The sequence below is a fragment of the Gallus gallus genome, chromosome Z, assembly GCF_016699485.2.
Source record: "Gallus gallus isolate bGalGal1 chromosome Z, bGalGal1.mat.broiler.GRCg7b, whole genome shotgun sequence".
Classification (NCBI taxonomy): Eukaryota; Metazoa; Chordata; class Aves; order Galliformes; family Phasianidae; genus Gallus; species Gallus gallus.
The window spans coordinates 39,718,815-39,740,061 of NC_052572.1; the positions used below are offsets into that span (position 1 = coordinate 39,718,815).

Below are 21,247 nucleotides of genomic sequence, written 5' to 3' on the forward strand. Positions count from 1 at the left end.
ACCTCTGTTCCTCTCAGCAGGGAGTCACCTGCAACAATTACCCTTCTGTCCTTCTTGGCAGAGGCAGTCTTGAGGTGTGGAGTCAACTGCCTCACCTTAGACAACATCTTAGGTGGACCTCCCACCACATCCTCACTCACCTCTCCCTCAAGTTCTAGAGCCTCACACCTATTACATCAGGGCTTCTGAGGAACCAAGGTAGGTTGGGATGAGGGCTGCCTTTGATGCTCAGCTGGGACCTGATTCCATTCCTCCTTTCCCCTTAAATTGCCTCTCTCTTTTCAATGATGGCATGGAGGTGGTCCACCACCATTTGTGAGGTATCACCCCGCTGTCTTCCTTGCAAGTTCGGGAAAGAGTTACTCCACCAGCCTATCTCCTACTTGCACTCTCTGATACTCCTTAATTTCTTCACCTTCTCAAGCTTCACCACCATACTAAGCAGATCATCCACCTGTTCACAATGTATGCAGGTAGAATGCCTGACAGCCTTCACTGGCAGCAACAGGTTCAGGTACTCACTGCAGCCAGAGACTTGAACTGACACATTTTTAGGCAGGCGCTCCGTCAGAGTCTCCACATACCATGGCTAGATTTGTTGTCTGAGAGACATCTGGTAAGTACATTGGTGTCATAAGTGGACAGAGATGCTCTGCTCTCCTTGACCCCCCTGCTCTCCTGCCCTGTGTGAACTGTCCATGCAAACTTCCACACCACACCCTTCTGTTTTGCCTCACCGTTTGCCTGTCTTGTCTGCTCCGCCCCCTACTAGCAGGTTTCATACATGCAGGGGGTGATCCCGCCACTGCTGGCTCCACCCCTGTGATGTCAGAATACTACTGCCGAGCAGAGGACAATGACACGTGGCAGATGCTTCCTGGCGGAGCTGCCCCTCAACCAGCTCAGGAAATTTCCTGCTTCGGTGTGGAATGTGTCCACTCCAGAGCTGAGTACCTCACCCAAAAGTGAACACTCCACCCATAAAATCCATATCTTTCCAATTTGGACAGAACGATGTAGTAGGGTACTGTGTCAAAGGCCTTACTGAAGTCCAGATAGATGACATCAATGGCTCTTCCCTTATCCATTGATGCAATGACATCGTCATAAAAGTCCACTAGGTTGGTCAAGCGGGATTTGCCCTTGGTGAGGAGAACCATGCTGGTTCTCCCTTCCATGTGCCTAAGCATACCATCCATGAGGATCTGCTCCATTATCTTTCCTGGCACAGAGGTGAGACTGACAGATCAGTAGTTCTTGGGATCATCGTTTTTACCCTTCTTAAAAATGTGTGTGATGTTGCCTTTTTTCCTGTCACCAGGGACTTCATCTGATTGCCACAATAAATATCAGTGATATTTGAAAAAAAAGTATTACTAAGAATAGCTTGGTAACTACATCAGCCAGTTCCTTCGGGACTCTGGGATGCATCTCACCAGGACCCACAGACTTGTGAATGTGCAGGTTCATAAGGTGGTCACAAACCTGATCTTTGCTTACAGTGGGAGGGACATTGCTTCCCCAGTCCCTTCCTACCAAACCAAGTATTTGAGGGCTGTGTGACAAGCAGTTAACAGAGAAGATCAAGGCAAAAAGTTACAAAGTACCTCACCCTTCTCCTTTTCTGAGACACAGCTTGTCTGTGTCACTCACGGCTGGGGGTATGCCCTCCTGGACTTTTCCTTTTCCGGTTGAGGTTACCTGTAGAAGCCTTTCTTGTTCTTCTTGGCATCCCTTGACCAAGTCTAGTTCAAGCTGGGCCTTGGCTTTCCTGACACCAACCATACATAGCCTTATACTTTTCACACAGTACCTGTCTCTGTTTCCATTGCCTGTGAATTTTCTTCTTGCTCTTCAGTTTGGCCATCAGGTGATGGTTCAGCCATGTTGGTCTCTTGTCTTCCTTTCCTGACTGGCTCCACCTGGGGATGAAGAGCTCTTGCATTCTAAGGAAACCTTCCTTAAATATCTGCCAGCTCTGTTCTCCTCCCTTGCCCATGAGGACAGTTTTCCAGGATGTTTTGTTGACTAACTTCCTGATGAGCTGGAAGTGAGCTTTCCTAAAATTTAGCTTCCTAATTTTACTCTTTGCCTTCCTCATATCCCTCCAGAGTATGAACTCAACTGTAGCATGGTCACTACAGCCCTGGCAACCTCCAATTCTGATGTCACCAATCAGTGCATTTGCATTGGTGAGCAACAGGTCCAGTACTGCATGCCCCCCAGTGGGGCCTTCTATTACTTGACTCAGGAAATTAAGATGCTGAAAGAGAAATAGAAAGTGGATGTCCATCATGGAGAATAAACCATCACTTAAGGAAGAAACAAGGTTGCATATATTGTAGAATCATAGAATCATAGAATGGCTTGTGTTGGAAGGGACCTCAAAGATGATCAAGCTCCAACCCCCCTGCCACAGGCACGGCCACCAACTTCCATACATAATGCTAGAAAAGGCTGCACAGGGCCCCATCCAACCTGACCTTGAATACCTCTAGGGATGAAGCATCAACAACCTCTCTGGGCAGCCTGTTCCAACACCTCACCACTGTCATAGTAAAGAACCTCCACTTGATATCCAACGTAAATCTTTCCTCCTTCAACTTAAAACCATTCCCCCTTGTCCTGATGTTATCTACCCTTTCGAAGAGTTGACTCCCCTCCTGTTTATGGGCTCCCTTTAGGTACTGGGAGGCTGCAATAAGGTCACCCTGCAGCCTTCTCTTCTCCAGGCTGAACAAGCCAAGCTCCCTCAGCCTGTCTTCATGGGAGAGGTGCTCCAGCCCTCTGATCATCCTTCTGGCACTCTTCTGGACTCCCCCTAACAACTCCCTGTCTTTCTTGTACTGGGAGCTCCCGACCTGGACACAGTACTCCAAATAGGGCCTCACAAGGGCTGAGTAGAGAGGGACAATCACCTCCCTGTTCCTGCTGGCCACCCCTCTTCTGATGCAGACTAGGATACCATTTGCTTTCCGAGCTGCAAGAGCACACTGCTGGTTCATGTTCAGTTTTTCATCCACCAGGACCCCCAGGTCCTTCTCTGCAGGGCTACTCTTAAGGACTGTTCCTTCCAGTCTGTATATATGCCTGGGATCCCTCCGGTCCAAGTGCAAAACCTCGCACTTTTCTGTGTTGAATCTCATTAGATTCACCTGGGCCCATCTTTCAAGCCTGTTGAGGTCCCTCTGAATGGCATCCCTTCCTTCCACTGTGTCAACCACACCTCTCAGCTTGGTGTCATCAGCAAATTTGCTGAGGGTGCACTCAATTTCATCATCAGTGTCACTGATAAAGATGTTAAAGAGTACCAGTCCCAAGACAGACCCCTGGGGGACACCACTCATTACTGGCCTCCACCTGGACATAGAACCATTGATCACCACCCTCTGTCTCTGGCCTTTCAACCAATTCCTTATCCACCGGGTGGTCCAGCCATCAAATCCACATCTTTCTGATTTGGGGAGAAAGATGTGGTGAGGGACCATGTCAAAGGCCCTGCACAAGTCCACGTAAATGACATCAGTTGCCTTCCCTTTGTCCACCAACACTGACACCCCATCATAGAAGGTCACTAGACTGATTAGGCATGACTTTCCCTGGTGAAGTCATGCTAGCTGTCTCAGATCATATGCTCATTCCTCATGTGATCTAGGATGCTATTCAGGAGAATGCTATTTTTCAGTGTCTCTTTACATTTTCATTGTAAGGATTGACTAGTGTTTTTGCACAGATTTTTACAATAACACTGCATTCAAATTTTTTTTCAAGTTAGCATATTCTATTTTCAAGAAGAGTGGAAACCTCAGAATGTAGCAATATTAGGGTCATTTTACATTTCACCAAATCATTAGCATGGATCTGATTTGTGCCTCTATAAATACGAAGTTAATTCTAGCTGCCCTGTGACTTCTTAAAATAACTATCTCTGTGGTGCATGAGCAAAGTTTTGCATTTCAAATGCAACTGCTGTCCCATGAAAGCCAGATAAAACAACGAGTTAAACACTGATTTAAATGTAGAATTAGACTGGATTACCATCATGGCTTTCACCTTGAAATTAACTCAGAACTTTTCTGGACTCCTTTGTCCTTGCAGAAAATCAGAGTGTTTTGCTCTGAGATTAACATTCTGACATGGCAAACAAGAAAGTCGCATTAAGTCTAAGAAAATAAATTTTAAAGTGAAAGAAAATGCATAACTACCCAAGACAAACTGTTTTGTTCATTCAGTAGTTACAGTAGTTTTTAAAGGTTTATCATAGTACTGAACAATTTAAACCTCAGTTGCTTTACTGTAAATCTAAAAAACTTTTTTTGATGCTTTTCTTTCAGTACAATAGTAGTTCAAAGATGGTGTATTTCTACTGACCTTAGAACACAGAATAGAATCACCTTGTTTCATATTACCTTTGCATTAGGTTGCAATGCACAAATAAACAAATAGTTTAACAATTCCAAATGGGTATAATTTACTTCAGGTTCAAGTATCAGTTCGCTTGTTTTGCTACTGTTAATCACCTCTTAAATAAACAATTGCTTTATCCATGTACTGTGCCTCATTTCACTTTCAAATTATGTGTGTGTTTCACTCCTAACAACTTATTATGATCTATAATTAACAATTTTGCTGAAAGCAGAGCCTTACATTAAAAAGAGCTCACATGCTATATGGGAAATACTTGAAATAGGAAGCTTCTATTTTAATAAAATAATGACAGTTAAAGTTGTGTATGTGTTCTGGTACCATTCTATTATCTTTTCTATTCTTCAGTAAATTAATGGATACTCAATATTGAATGGATTCAATATGTTGAATGTAGCATTTTCGAAGGGAAAAAAAAAAAGGAGTAAAAAAGGAGAAAAAAGGGCAAGGAAAAGGCAAGGCAAGGCAAGGCAAGGCAAGGCAAAAGGAAAGGAGGGAGGGAGGGAGGGAGGGAGGGAGGGAAGAAAGAAAGAAAAAGAAAGAAAGAAATGAAGAAAAAGAAAGAAAGAAAGAAAGAAAGAAAGAAAGAAAGAAAGAAAGAAAGAAAGAAAGAAAGAAAGAAAGAAAGAAAGAAAGAAAGAAAGAAAGAAAGAAAGAAAGAAAGAAAAAGAAAGAGCAGTTAAAAAGATTTTGACAGCAATTTTGTCTATTTCCATATTCCTAAGCATGTCTTAACAGAACCTTGAAAAATTACCTAAAAATTACCTTGAAAAATGCCTAAACAAGCAAGGACTGAAGACTGGACACAAAAAAAAATGGAAGAAGCAGGATTTAAAACTGAACAAAAAGGCTCACAAATTCTTAGTAGACTTCAGCAATTTTGAAAGCCCCTTCCTTGCTGCATTTTACTAGGGCTGGGCTGTGTACAAGAAGGTGAAGTAACTCTGAGCTTCCAATTTCGTATAATCATTGAATCATAGAATGGCTTGGGATGGAAGAGACCTTAAAGATCTTCTAGTTCTAGCCTGTTGCCATGGGTAGGGTTGTCAGCTGCAAAGTCAGTCTGCCCAAGTCTCCATCCATTCTGGCCTCGAACGTCTCCATGGATGCAGTCCTCCTTCCTCCTTCTCTTACAAATAGGAGTTATGTTTCCCATTTCCAGTCAACTGGAAACTGGAAACATTCCAGTCAGCTAGGGACTTTGCTTGACAGCAATGATTTTTCAAAAATAACAGGGAGTGGCTTGGCAACCACATCAGACAGTTCCTTCAGGATTCTAGGATTCAAGTCATCAGACCCCATAGATTTACACATGTTCAGTTCCACTAGTCTCAAACCTGCTCCTAACTTACAGTAGAGGGATTTTTCTTCCCCCAGTCCCACCTAGAGATTCAGGGACATGAGAGATATGGGAAGACTTATTGCCAGTGAAGACTGAGACAAAGATCTTGCTGAGTAGCTTAGCCTTCTCCATGACTCTCTTGAATTTAATTCTCCCTTCTAATTTATTGGGCAGTGTACAATCTCTTTTGCCTGTCTCTTTTGATCAGTGTATTTGTAGAACTCCTTTTTGTTATTTTTCACATTCCTTACCAAGTTCAGTTCCATCTGTGACTTGTCTTTCTGGATGCCATCCCTGTATTCTTCTCAGGCAACCTGTGTCTGCTTCCACTGCCTGTACTTTTCCTTCTTAGGAAAAGAAGGTACTTCTATTAGGTAGTTAGGAAAAAAAGGACTTTCTCAGCTTGACCACCAGGTCCTCGCTCAGTCATTCTGTTTTTCTGCCTTCTCTGCTTGATTTCCTATGCTGGGGAATGAAGAGCTCATGTGCTTCAGAAAGGTCTATAAAAAGGTGACAGCTCTGTTCCATCCCTAGGTCCCCAAGGACAGTTTACCAGGGGATATCATCCAGTAATTCCTTAAACAGCCTTAAGTTCACTCTCCTGAAGCTCAGGGACTTGACTCTATTCTTTGCCAGGTGTATGTTCCTCAAGATGACAAACTCAATCAGGACATTTTTGCTACATTCCAGACTGCCTCCAATCTTAATCCCTTTAATGAGCCTTGGTGAGCATCATGTCCAGTAACACCTCACCTCTGACTGATCTGTCCAATACCCAGACAAGGAATTTACCCTCAGTCCATTCCAGGACTCTCCTGGATTGCTTGCAGCCCACTATGTTTCTTTCACAGCAGGCATGTGAGTCATTGCAATCTCCCACGAGGATGAGAACCTGCAAGAGCAATACATTTGAAGGATAGGATTGTAGAATCCAGAAGTTCTGTGAAAATTCCTAATATTTTTTCTGAATAGGAGCAACCTTTATGAGTGTTGATCTGTATTCACACTTACATAGTAAGTCTGCAATGGAAGGCTGAGGCTGAGAGAAACTGATTTCTAAGTACATTAATAAGTCTCTGATCCTTTGCTTGCCCTATATGAGAATAATAATTGCAACGGTAATGCCATGCAAAGAATTGCAGTCAGCATGGGATGCAGTGGGTGCACCTAGCTCCTACCATAATCAAAAGAGTGAAGCAGGACTATGGAGAAAGCAACAGTGCTAAAATTATAACTTTCCAAGTCACATAATTAATCACCTCCCTTCTCATCTGCATCACAAGGAACTGGTTTTTAAAAATCATACCTCATCTTAGATTATTGGCATTACAAAGGACAAGGCTCATATTCCCATCACCTGGGGAATCTGGGAAAATGAATGAATTCATTTATTAAATATTGGAACTTTACTTTTTAATATCTACTTGCTGAATGAAAGACACAAGCAAAACAAGCAAACAAACTAACAACAACAACAACAACAAAATCAGCAATAAAAAAGCTGTTTGGGAAACTTGCCCAGCACTTTGTAAATCCTAGAGGAAAACTTCCTCTAGGAAGTTCTTCCTAGAGGAAGTTCTTTCTTCCTCTATTTTTTTTTTTTTAATTCTGTGTGCACATATCAAGTATATATTATACATTTTTTTCTGGGCAAAAATATTGTTACTTAAAACACATGTATATGATTCCTTGATAAAAAAAAAAAAATCAATTTGACAGATCAATTTTTCTTAAACAAGTTCATCATACTCTGGAGCGATGACCCAATCAATACGGAATGTTTTTCAGATGCTTTGCAGCCATCCCACTCTAGTAATTGCTAGAATTTCATATTGACAGGTGATAGGATGCTTTGAAGGCTGAATTGATCTGTTAGCCTGTAGTGCTACAAGGCAACACCACAACAATAAAGATATATCCCCATGGGGCCAGGGTTTGAAAATCAAACGGGAGGTAAGCTGTTACATTATGCATTTGACCCTGGAGGTAATTCAAGAATGCAAGATTTCTGGTTGCATTTGAAGCCACAGAAAGGAAAAAGGAAATAAACAGCTACTGCATAACTGTGAAAATATTTTTTTGTTGAATAAAATGATGCTGTGTGCCACCACTCAACTGTGTATGTTGTATGCTTGGATCCAAACAAAAATAAACCAGAAACAAACTCAAAAGGTTGTTAAACTGTGCTCAACATCACTAGGGCTTGTCAGTTTGGTCACAAGTTCTTGGCTGAAACAGGAACGGCATAAAAAATTAGACATGGTGAGAGTAAGTAAAAGGGTTTCTATCTAACAGTATAGAGAGAAACATTATTTGCCACGTAATTATTCTTGAACAGCTACACTCCATATTTCCCCAATCTACCAACTCAGTTTGATATCACAATGTACAAAAAACAGCGACAGAAACCAACACTTGATTCATTTTGAAGAGGACTCTTGGTTGTGCACTCAGGTTACATTCTTGTACACCTTTTACAGACACATGTCAAAGTCCAGAATCCATCCACATGCTGAAAGGAAATTCTAAGACCTGTATTCATGTCTGGTAAAGGTCAAGGATTTAGGCTTTAAATGAGATCAGTTAAATCACCAAGTTGCCACAAGAGTGAAAAATCTTCAGCTTTGCATTTCTGAAAGTTTCAAATGTAGGAAGAAGCATTACGATAAGACTGCCAAACAACAGGGTCAAATCTCAGCACAGCATTGTCAACTGCAAGCAATGGAGTCAGTACTGTTTTCTGTTACACGGTATGTCATCTGAAGCTTCCACACCTTAGGACAGCCACAAATGCAGTGAGAACTGTACATTGAAGAGTACCAGTGCTCTGACACACACTTCAAGAACAGCTGTCAGTGAATATCACCTGCCTCTAAGTGTAGCCAGACACCAGCAGTGCCTTCTTTTCCCTTTCATCTCACTAGTTCAAACCAGCTAAATATGTTTCTGTCAGGTTGGTACAGCTTACTTCGTGAGATATATAGAGAGTGAGATATAGCACCAGTGATTATTATTATTATCATTATTATTATTATTATTATTATGAGGCAAACTGGTACATGATATTATTTTGAGGGAAACTGGTACATGAGTATGTACTTCTTCCAGAGAAGTCAAAAAAGAAAAGCCTTATGCTAGGGAAACCACTGACTGGTATCAGTATGTAAGCTGGGGATAGTACTAGATAGGTGACTTCTAGTAGGCAGTGCATTTAGACTATGCCCCACAGTCTACAACAACCTGAAGCTGAAAATCAGCCAGTTTGAAAACAACTTTTTGCTACTTTAAAGCAAATTAAGAAAACAAACAAAATTTACACAAAATTTGTTTGATCTTATGCAATTCAATAATAAGAATCATAAACACTTTATTGCATACTGTATGAAAAATACATAATTAAGTCTAATTTTGTGCATACGCTTCTTTAAATTTACAGGAGGAATAATTATCAGATCCCTTTAAACTCTTCTCTCTGTGCTTATCCAAAAAGGTACAAAAAGGAAAAGTTTTAATAATATCAGAAATTTCTCTTTTAAATTTTATTAGCAATGTTGTAGATGTTAATCTAGTATAACTGAGCCTATGCAACTACAATTGATAAATATTATTAAGCATGCTATAGGAGCTTAGTACACAGCACTAAAGTATTTAAAACAGAATCATCATAGATTCCCTCTGAAAATGTTGAATTCTAGCAGCACGATCTCTAAACACACATGCTGCTGTGAAATAGGTCTGATTGAAAGGAAGACAGAAATTGGCTATTGATATTGTGCTTCATTGGAGTAAAAAAGAAAAATCAGCATTTTTGGATTTGAAATGAACAACTGTGCATCTAACACATAAATGAGGATCATAATGTAAGGAGGAAATAACAGAAGCAAACACAGGGGACAGCAGACCTGATTTCCATTCCTAAATCTTGACTATTTAACCTTTATCCCCATCTAACTTTAGTGTAGTCATTACCACGCTACCCATTCAGACATGTATTATGAAAGAGTTTTCCATACAATGTGAAGGACATCTTTAATGTACTTGATTTTACTGTAAGAAATCAGCAAACAAAATAATTTTTAGATATAGAATTTAGACTCCTTTTCTCTTAGTTTGTAATTTCTGTAGTTCTCAGCCACAGTGGCTGGGAAAATGCTATTCCCAGTTATACTTCTTTTTGCAATGGTTTTTCTTTTTACTGTGTGGGTGTCTTGTACCCAATTACATCATTCTGCTTGAGGTGAACAGCTTCTAACAAAGGAAAATTAGTTCTGTATTTATTAACATAGAGAACACTCTCAGCCAAATGAAAAGTAAGAAAGAAGTGGAGCATGTCTCACTTATGCTCTGTAGCACAAGCACAAAATCATCTATAAGTATGCCCAATAATTTGTTATTGTTTGTCTGTTACAAGCTTAAGCATGTATCTCATCATCTAGGTTCCTAACACAGCTGAAGTATGCAGTTGCTGAACCATTTATCCGCAGTCAAGAACTTTTTATTAATAAATGTCAAATAGAAACAGTGACTTTTATTATAGAGTATTCTGATACATTTTTATCATGTTGTCTGTGAACACAGGGCAGAGAGACAGAAACAACCACAGAATTCATCCATCAGGACTCAGGAGACACCAGTTCAATTCCCACTTCTGCAGAACTTCAGGCAAGCAACTTTGCTGCTCCAGACCTGTGTTGCCCACCTTCATTACCAGCTCCTCTCAGCAAGGACTCTCTCATTAAAGATTTGTTCAGCTCTTAACAGTGCAGTTCCAAATTCCAAAGCAGCTAGCTAAGGGGTTACTAATGGTAGCTGCCCTAAGCAGCTAGCTATAGCTACAGATTGCTTCTCCATGCCAGAGTATCACAATCAGTTTCCAATAGGTGCCACAAACTGCAAGTAAAATATCAGAGATGAGTAACCTGGATATGTGGTTACAACAATAAGTAAAGGAAAACAAAATAAATTTGAGATATTTTTTGTGTCAGAAGAGTATCTTCTGCAAATTAATACCAGTGAATGCTAAGAGCCTGCAGCTCATCAAGACTTCCTAACACCCTAGAAACCTCTGGTAACAATTCCACTGCTGATGTGCTGAGAGACATATCCTGTGCTTCTAGCCACCAGCTGTGATTTCATACCCAGCAGCAAAGCCTCCCAAGACCAAGTTGCAGCCTAGTGCCCCAGCTGCAGTGGTAAGAAAGCTTGAAAGCACATTTCTTATGCGCACTTCATAACACAATGAATACACGCAAAGCAAATGGGACATCTGAAACAGAATAATAAGAGCAGAGGTTAAGACTACAAAAGAGTCATAGTCTTAGGACTAGTGTACCCCAGAAGCTATTTGCAAAGAGCTGTTTTTTCTATACTAAAATAGCACTTTGTTTTCATTTAGCTTTTCCAGTTCTGAGTTACCAGTACCTTCAGAAAATACAGAGTTGAAGGTAGGAATACTGCTCCCAGTCTTCTTAACGTAAGGACAACACTATTTTTTGTGATGACTCCAGTGACGTGTACAACTGTAAGGAAGCACCAAAAAAGGAGGCAGTGTCAAACACTTCTGATACCCTAAGGTAATACATATACTTAGGTAAGTTAATTGCATGTTCACCAACATTAAGTGTATATACTTATATATGCATATATATATATACAAACACATATATAAGCCACATATATATGCAACATATATATGTGTGGTAGCCCGAGGCTGCCAGAAAGTTTGCCTGCTGAATGAATTATAGAACAGGAAGCAGATGGGTTGTGTATATGAAACAACCACTATCTGGCATGATGTGCTGCGCAATTTGGCTGCAAAGATTAAATTGAGCTATTGAATGTTTAATACACTATGCATAACAAATACAGCCAGAGCCACAAAACAGCATAAATTACAGAATTGGTATTCACGCTGCCTTTCCTGAGAATCAATACACTGCCACAGCTCATAAGAGTCTGTTGTTTAATACACATAAAGAAGAGAAGAATTCTTCTATTAAAATGAGTTATCTGGGCTATTTACCAAAGGCAGTGATTTAACAGTGGTAAAGTCTATGTAATGCTGTTGAATGCAGATGATAATACTTCTTGTCCTTGTCGGCCTATTTCATTGCTCCTATCAGTTGCTGCTGCTGCAAGGTCCCCTGGGTACATTAGCAGTCAGCCCAGGAAGTGTGTTTAAGTAATGGACATAATGTTCACATTTGCTAGACCAGCCTTCTCCCTAATCATGAATTATTCTTCCCCAAGGCTCAATTGGAACATTACTTTAGAAGCAGAAGATTTAATCCTTTTCAGCTGATTGGAGGGAATGATTACAGTATTATTTTCTTGTACAGGCTGTCTCCAGTGAAGGTGCCTTTTTCTGTCCCAATCTCTAATAGGCAGCAATCTTTATTTCCCTGGAGGGAAATGGCAATGAATTCAAAATGGGATAAATCTCTAGGAATGAGAGGTGCTGAGACTGTAGATCACTACTGGTTAGTTAATTAGTTTAGCCTTTGCTTGTTTCATCTCCAGGACAAAATACTTTGCTGCAAGTGGAAAGGAGGGAAACATGCAAATAACTAATCGTACTGCCTATAGAACTCAACCTCTGTGCACCTGTTTCTAAAGGGTAACCTAGAGCTTTGATTTCTATTTGATGTGATTGGTCAAATAAGCAGTGCACTGTTTCCTAGGACCATTCCAACTTCTAAAAATTATTCAACCTGCAGAAATGGATTACATCTTTATCCACTGGAAAATGTTGAAACAGATACAGGGAGGAGACTACTAAAGCAGACATTTGTAGACTAGCATGAATGTGATTGCAGTTGGCATACAGAGATGTGTTTACTCAGACTGTGAATCCTGCATCCTGTGAGATGGAAAAACAAATATATTCATCACACACAGATGCTAAATGCACCTTTGAACACTAGACCTGCAACAACAGTTTGAGTTTTTAATTACTGATGTTTCAGTATCAGGAGGGGAAAGACAAAATTATTGTCTGTCTTCTGCTTGAGAAAAGGTTTTAAAAATGTAATAATTCTCCATCATTTTAATCTTGATCTCCTGAGGTAGAAGTGAGTGCTCTAAAGGTTTTGAAATCCCCACACTGAATGAAATGAAAGCATCAAATGAAAGCTTTTCCTGTAGGATATTCATTCAGTTTTCCCTAAAACTTTCCTCATGGACCTACTTTTAAAACAATAAGAGATGAAGAGAAGAAATACAGGCTCATTAATACACTTGTAACACAAAGTCTGATCCACTCATCTTTAATTTAGAAAAAGGCACCAAATCTGATATTCTGCAATTTATTTAAAATCACAACAGGTCACAATATTCTGACCTTGCTTATAAGTGTATTATAGAGCTAAGAGATGAGTGTATTGTTTGCAAACTGTAGGAAATCAAGAATGCCTGAGGCTGACATTTTTCAATCTCTACAACAGCACATAAAAAAATTCAAAAACAATCTTTTAAAATGAATTTTGCAGGAATGGTACATCATAGAATGATGATTAATTTTGTTTAGTCAAACACTTGGAAAGTGTGAATGAGAGCATTTCAAGGACTACACTAACTCAGATTACTTTATGTTTCTTTTCTTAATATAAAAAGTTATTGTGATACAGAATTAGAAATACATAAGTTAAAAAGAATCAACTATATACAGCTTATTTTAACTGCTTAAAAGAATGTCTCTACGGCTCTTGATAAGTTGAAAGGTCAGAGAAATCTTTTACCTTGGCTTGTGGAGAGGAGTGTGAGGATTTTCTCAGTAAGGGAAACTAGGAAACTGCTTATGTTCCCACTCTTCAGGTTCACTCCACAAACAAAGCACAAAAATTGCTCTCCTGAGGTTTCTCCCTCAAGCATTTCAAACTGAACTCAATTACCAACTGGGTAAGAGTTATCCTGTAAATGATATTTGGATTATACGTTATTTGGTTTCTTTTATTTATTTATTTATTTATTTATTTTCCTGCATTTACACTTCTTTGCATAATGGGTAACATTCACAGCCCAGTTATTTCTACTAAAACTCATCTAAATTTAATTTGCTACAAGCAACGACGCACAACTGGAGTTTGAACAGAAACTCTACAAATGTCACAAATGAGACTTGCGTATATATGATTTTTTTCCCCTTAATGCATTGTTTTTCTGGTTCTGGACTCCTAGCCATAACAATATATAGTTATGGACAAAGATTTACCTTGGAAAAAAAAAAAAGAAATGGGGTTCCATCAAAAAAAAAAAGGCTTCCACTGCAAATGTCAAGATCAGAAAAATGATAACTACTATTGAACACAGCTGATTCTAAGGATGATCAACATCTGCATATTAATATTATTATATATTATAATATATATATTATATCATATATATATACATAATATGCTAGGAGAGGAAAATGAGATGCCTCTAGGTCCATATTGCAACAGAAAATGTTTTGTTTTGCTTTTAATATTTGACCCCGAACTGCAGAAACACTCAGCACATCTGAAAGACAGACTATTAATTCAAATTTAATCACCCTTGGGAGCTACTATTATTAGAGACAACAAGTAAGAATCCTTGCAAATTTTGAAAGAGCAAAATGTGAACTTCAATAAGGTACAAAGAGAATTGGAATTTCTTCATCTGTGACATGTTAACAAAGGGTTGGCAGCTATGGCAGCAGACAGGAACAATTCTCAGGAATTAGAATCTGCACATTACTCAGATAGAATGGATGATATTTCTCCGTAAATAGTATTTCCTACAGTAAATATTTGATTGACTTAGGCAGTACTTAAAAAAATCCTCTTGTTTTTATCACAGATAGCTATTATTTTTATGGAAAGTCTCTTTAATATTCTTCCTATACTGAAGAACGTTACTAGGGGAACTGTACAAATCTAGTAAGAGAACACCCATTCTGAAATTCATGTCTGAAAGATACACGATACAGATTGGGAAATGCAGATGGTACATATGAAGGTACAAGGAAGAGAGAAGAAAACTATCTACATCACTCAACAGCAATTTCCCCATGATGTCACCCAAAGCACACACAGCATATTGACCTGTGCTATTTGGTGCCTCAAGATGCTTCATGCCATTAAGAAATCTCTGTGTCTATGTTTGTACATCTGTGTATTGGTATTGGCAGGGAAAGTTAATTTTCTTCATAGTGGCTTATATGTTGCTATGATTTGGATTTCTGATTAAAATAGTGTTCATAATACACTGACGTGCGTTGTTGAACAGTGCCTGAACTGAGTCAAGGACTGCTGCTCCTTACTCTGTCACACCAGATTTGGGGGGTGCATAAGTAGCTGGGAGAGGACACAATCAGGAAAGCTAACACAGACTGATCAATAGGATATTTCACACCATATTGCATTACATTCAGCAATAAAAGCTAGGAGAAGAGAGGAGGAAGAATACTTGACGTTGCTGTATTAATCTTCTCAAGTAACCACTATGCATGAATGAAGCCCTGTTGTCCTGAAAATGTTTCAACAGCTGCATGCTCATGGGAAGCAGTGAATTTGTTTTGCTTGCAAATGGAGCTTTTGCTTTACCTATTAATCTTTTTGTCTCAACTCAAAAGATTTCTCAGTTACCCTTCAAATTCTCTCACCCATTCCACTGGGTGGCAGTGAGTGAGCAGCTGTGTGGGGCTCACCAGCCTACCAGGGTTAAATCATAGTAGTCCAATATTATTTCCTCAGTCATTCCTACCTTTTCCTACCTTATCCTTATCCTCCCTCCTCAGAAGTTCTGTAATAAATGTTTATAAATATCTAAGATGCAGGAGGCAAGGGATAAGGCCAGACTCTTCAGTGGTGCATGGCAATAGGACAAGGGGAAATGGCCACAAACCGAAGCATAGGAAGTTCTGCACAAATGTATGTAAGAACTTCTTCACAGTAATTGTGACGGAGCACTGGAACAGGCTGCCCGGGGAAGTTGTGGAGTCTCCTTCTCTGGATAAATTCAAGACCCATTTGGACACCTACCTGTGCAACCTGGTCTAGGGAGTCTGCTTTGAGAGGGGAGTTGGCCTAGATGATCTCTGGGGGTCCCTTTCAGCCCCTACAATTCTGTTAATCTGTGAATCTTGGTTTCCTGTGATTTGAAAGTTGCTTCAGACATGATGAAACAAGTTGGAAGGGGTTCAAAGAAGGTACACACCTGCTCATACATCATTTGCCTCAGTTTAGTCCCAGAATTATAATTATTCATTTCTGGATTAGTTGGATCCACTACATATTCATTTAAGTACTCATAATTGGACCAGTGTCCAATCCAGGATGTCAAACACACATTAAACCCCTGGTCAATTTTTCAATAAACGTTGGACTTTTATTGCTGCCATACCTTAAGCAGTAGTGTAGAAATAGTAGCATCTTTTGGAATGTTGAGTTCCTTGCATCCATCAGAGGAAGTGGGCACACTCTAACTTAACCATGTAATTCTTTAGCTGTAATTTTCTTACCATTACAACGAAGTCAGAAATCCCTTAAAGAAACCTAAGACTTGGTGTTATTTTTAAAATAGTTCAAGCTCAAATGCATTGTTAGAGATGTGTGGTTTATTTGCTTATTTGTTATTTTCCAAATATTTTTAGAAAATGTTTATGGAAATGGTTGTATTAAGTATTGCAGTACATTGCAACATTAAAAGGGGGCAGTAAGCTCATTATGAAAGCATGATATGTTTTTTGGACAGCTAGGCTGTATGTTTACTAACAACTTTCTCTAGCTGTTTTGTAATTTCCACAGAGAAATTGCCAGAAATTGCCCCATGTGAATTTCCTTCTCAAACTAAGAGAAAATTATTTATCTCTTCAACATTCAAGGGTCAGTGAAAGATGAATTAAAAGATATTTCCTAAAATACCTTTAAGAGAGACAATATGCCTCTAATGGAGCAAGGATAGCTAATGTTATACCCTCTTCTCATGCTTTGAGAAAACCCACACTGTTAATCAAATGAATAATTAGATTTTAATTGCAGATGATTCTGAGAATACAACCATCTTTTGATTTCCCTGAAATTGTGTTGTCAGCAAGTCCTGTGAATATCCTTTAGTCTTTACTCACTTTTACAGTGCTTGAAATTGTGCAGTGACATACTTGAGAATCAGTTATCACAAATATAACACGTTATTGAATACCACCTGTGCTTCTGACTCTGCCAGAATGTTTCTGCTCTTGAAGTGCTCAAATGTCAGGTTGGGGTAATGAAATCCTCAACACTCAAGCACTCAAGGTAACTTTTTTTTCCCCTCTCTCTCTCCCTCTCTCGCTCTAACCCAGAAAGAAAGATTTTACTGGCAAATAAAATATTCATATTTCAGTTCAAACTTTTGTAGTGAAAGGATGAGATGCATCCAGATTTCAGTTCCAAGGCTTCAAGATCTGTAACAAAAATTTCAGCTAATCATATGCAAATGTACTTTGTAAAATGAACCCTGAATACCAAAAGAGTTTGTATGTATGAAGCCTCTTGTGAAGATAAGTACATGCAGAAGAACTGCACACTCCTCTCTAATAAAAATAAAATATCCAGAATAATGGCCCCAACCAGTTTTATAGTATATACCGAAATTTAAAACAAAAAGATTCAATAAATACTGCCAAATACCTAAAGGTGTCACTTACACGTCTGTGAAGACCACATCAAAAAAAAGCAGCAACATCTCTTTGAGTAAGGTTCCTTCTTTCTTCTCTCCTTATTCACATGAATATTGTGCAGTTAAAGCAAAATCAATGCAAACCCAAGATACTTAAATTTACCTTGACATCCAATCACTAGCTTATGCCTCAACTCTACAATTCATGCATGTAGAGCCAGTGCTCAAAAATGAGGTTTCGATTTTGTGGAGATTTACAAGTTTGTAGCACAGTTAAATTCACTGTAAGAACCACTATACTGGAAAAACTTCATATGAATATGGAATAACTATATTTTGGATAATAATGCATTGCAAAAAAGAGAGAATAAAAGCATCTTAGTTCTTACTATTTTGAAGTACTGTTGCTGTGGCCAGTCAGCTGAACTCTATACATTGTGTATTCCACCAAAACACTAACAGTAAATGATTATGAACCAGTTGACTGTTCCTCTCATTTTCTCAATTAAGGAGTTTGGGTTTCAATTTCAAATTTTCAGCTGGCTGGAAGCCTGGAAGATCAATTGAGTGAAAACTTGAAATGGTGGGGGCAAGAAAACCATCCCAGGATTTTTCATAGCCTTCCACCATTCCTTTTATAAACTGTAACATCTGCCCAACTGCTTTGCCACAGCGTAACAACCAAGTGTGAAATCACTGCTTACTTCCACTTGCTCGGTTGTTACCACAAATTAATAAGGACAGAGCAGACGGTAGACTGAGAGGAGAAAGAGTAATGGTTCTCAGCAGGACGGATGGCCAAGAATACCCCAGGGCAGCTGCGAAGCTCAACCTGATGGTTCAGTGGGCAACAGCACCAGACACTGGACAAAGGCAACCTGAAACCACAAGACAGGAAGTTTGACTGGCCTCTGACCTGAGAAGAGAATCAATCTAATGTGACCAATTGATTTGTCTGTAAAATGGAAGTGTTCCTGGCAGGTGTGTGATTTGGAAAGACTTTTTGCAGTGGAACAATTCAGACTCACAATCTGTACCCCAGATCATTGCCATCACCCTACCCTCAGGAGGATTCCCACTCTTCGTCCCATACTGCCACATAAATAATGTACTTTCAGATAATCTGATTATTTTAAAAACCAGTGTCCCAGTTCTCTCTCCCTCTCTGCCCTTTCTTTTACTTAAAGCAATTCTGTTTATTCTTCAGTATTCAGAGGTAAAAGCTTAATCCCCAAGTAAACATATGGTACTTATAGTCAACTGCAATATGCACTTATTTTTGAAATAGTTTGGCTCTGCTTTATAAATGCATTTGGGAAACACAGGTTTTTCAGCTAGTCAGGACATTTTCTCATTTAAACATTGATTTAAAAACCTTGTCAAATAAATCAGAAAGAGAAAATTTTCAGTGAACAGAAAAACAGCTCTTTTCTTCACAAATCTTGGTTATTTAACCAATTGTTTCTTTAAATATCAACATCAAAAACATGAAGGTAAAGAGTAACTTAGTTTCATTACACTATAAAGACAATTTATCATTCGTCAGACATATGTAGCAGATGTGTGTTAACTAAATTGGTATCATTCCATGTGAAGAACGTGAGATAAATAAATATAATCACATGTTATATTTCAAAAACATTTTACTATGTGAGGGGACAAAATATTTTTAGGAGCTGCTTTAGGATTTTCAAAGAATTCCCAAGCACTTGCAGAAAATCAGTGCATTAAAAATGTCTCTAAAAAAACTTTGAATTTTGGCCCTTTGGATGAAAGTTGGTTTAATGTAGTTTTAGACTGGGAAATTTGAATGTATATATATTATTAGTGGATTTAAAAGAAAAAGAAATCTCTGATTCAATAGGTAAGGAAATTTATTCTCTCTAACACTTAACAGCATCCTGAGCTGCTGTCTTCACTGTTACTTTAGATGAATATCACATGATCTTGTTTTCAAATACCGGCTTTGAAATGCAAAGCCACTCAATTCAGCCATGTTTTTTTCTCAGACAGATACCTTTATCAATCTTCTTATTTTCACAAACAGCAGCAGCCAGACTATGTATTTTCTGAACATGAGCGGACAAATGCACTAAGAAAGCATTGGATCCTACAATCCTTTTCCCTCTTCTTATATTTAAAAGTTTTGTTAGTAAAGAAAAGGGCACAACGGGGTTCACACATCACCAAGTATAAGCCACAGAAAGTGAAGAGTAAAATAAACTAGGGCTTCAAAACCAGTACTGGTTCTATAATCTCAAAGACATTTTCCATAGTCTGTAAAGGCCTGATTAGCAACTCAGCAGTGTGCACCTACACAATTTTCTTACAATTTTATAGCAAAGAAACCTCATCTAGTGGTCCAGAAGCAGGACATCCACCTTCTACCTCAAACTCATTTGTCTTGAAACTTCCCACTGCTTAGCAGGGGACCTAGGACATTGGTATTACCTACTATCATGGACCTACTACTACATGTTACCTACTAACATTTTGTAGAAGCTTATTTGAACAAAAATGTACCTCTATAATGCATTCAAAATGGCAAAATTCATGGGGTAGTAAGAGCCAGTGTCCAAGTACACTTCACTGAAATATAGAAGAATTCCTGTAGAGGCCTTTAAAATCTTTTACAGCCCTCTCCACTGGTGAAGAGGTAGGCAAGCAAAGCACACATACCGGTTTACTCATGTCAGAGCCATAGCATTTCCAGAAACTCTGTTACTCTCACCTGAACCGGTCAAACCTCCAGCACCAGAGAAGAAAGGACTGTTTCCCGCTGGAAGCCACCAACATGGCTGTATCTGTGTGGAAATGTAATTGCTGCCTAGGCAGTAAAAAGGAAGAAGTAATTCACACAGTAATTAACATTGTGGAACATTTGTATATGTGGAAAGGTATACTTGCGGATCGATTCATGAAAGTAGCTGGACAATTGGTGTGCCAAGCCTGGCCATGCTTCACTTTATGCAGGCTCAGTCCAGCCCCACCAACATACAGAAAATCATGTCTACTGATCCTTATTATTTCTCCTCTCTTTTTCTTTCTTTCTTTCTTTTTTTTTTTTTTTTTTTTTTTTTTTTTGCGTAATTCTGTATCTGTTGATGAAAATGCCTTTCCTTGAGTCCAGACTGAATCAGACACTAATGAAATCACTGCTTCAGCCCTGTCCCATGCATGAGGCCAGCCACAGCACTATTACTGGGCAGGCCTAGGCCAACACTAGATGGAGGAGGCCCTGACAGCTGAAGGTAGCCTGCCCTCCAGGCCTGGCACATATGGCGTGGGGAGCATGCAGACCACTCTGGTTCTCCACAGAGAGCTGGCAAGCCTTACAGACCTGGCTCTTCTTCCTTGCTCTCAACTGCTGCCACAGATGTCCAATCTTTTTTTATAGAGATGAGCCTGGACGCCTGCAAAAACAGCTGGAAGCAAGGAGCAGAAGCCAGCCTAATTGGCTCCAGTACAGTCATGGCTGTGTTAAAGGAGAAAACAGAAGGAAAGAAAGGGAGCTGTCTTCAGAGACTGCAGCCATAGTAAAAGGGCACTCAGGTATTTTTAATACGGGGGGAAATAATACAAATCTTTTTCTGAAGAATTTTAAAAGCACATCCAAATGCACTGTTTGGAACTAGAGCATTAGGATGAACACATAAAGTAGCTACATATTGAACTGGAACAGTTACTAACTTCTACCAGAAAGCCTCAACTTACCTATCACAATTACAAGAACTCTGTTTTGCCACACAGTACAAAGAGCAGTTTTGCCATTACCATGAAAAATCTTCTGGGCAGAGCACTCCTACTTAAATTGATTAAAAATTAAATACTGGAAACGGTTGCAAAGATGTAAGTGGCATC

The 21,247-nt window shown here is 39.2% G+C and overlaps 1 long non-coding RNA gene across 1 annotated transcript; it reads right to left on the minus strand.

Annotated features, from left to right (window-relative positions):
- Nucleotides 1-10,275: 10,275 nt before the first annotated feature.
- On the minus strand, nucleotides 10,276-15,624 carry LOC121108588. The gene is made up of 2 exons (XR_005843217.1): nucleotides 13,504-15,624; nucleotides 10,276-11,286 (listed from the first exon to the last, which is right to left on the minus strand). It is a non-coding gene; the product is annotated as an uncharacterized LOC121108588 (long non-coding RNA).
- Between the last annotated feature and the right edge of the window lie 5,623 nt (nucleotides 15,625-21,247).